Here is a 391-nt window from a genome sequence, read left to right as displayed (position 1 = left end):
CTCTAGGATTGAGTTTTGCCCCTAAATCCACCACGGAGAAGCACAATCAAAAGTGAGAGAAGTAGTTTGGGTCTAATGAAGACGAACTCCCTACAATAAAAGTTTTGACCTTGTTTGCTTATTATAAAAACTTCTACGTTAGAAGAAGGATAAATATATATGTACAAATAAATGTGTACAAAATGGATTACTTAATCTCACAAGCAAGAGGTCTTCATGTGAATTTAAAAAATGTTGGCTCGTGATCCTCACCTCTTATTGTGAGTAGTGAGTAAATAATTTTGTGAAAAAAATTTGTAGCATGATCTTAAAAATAAAAATAAAAATGCAACTTAAGCATAGTTCCATTCATCCTGCTCCAGTTATTATTACCATTTTTTTTTTTTTTTGG

Source organism: Olea europaea, unplaced genomic scaffold (assembly GCF_002742605.1).
Source record: "Olea europaea var. sylvestris unplaced genomic scaffold, O_europaea_v1 scaffold1515, whole genome shotgun sequence".
Lineage (NCBI taxonomy): Eukaryota > Viridiplantae > Streptophyta > Magnoliopsida > Lamiales > Oleaceae > Olea > Olea europaea.
Note: the sequence above shows the minus strand (reverse complement) of the source record.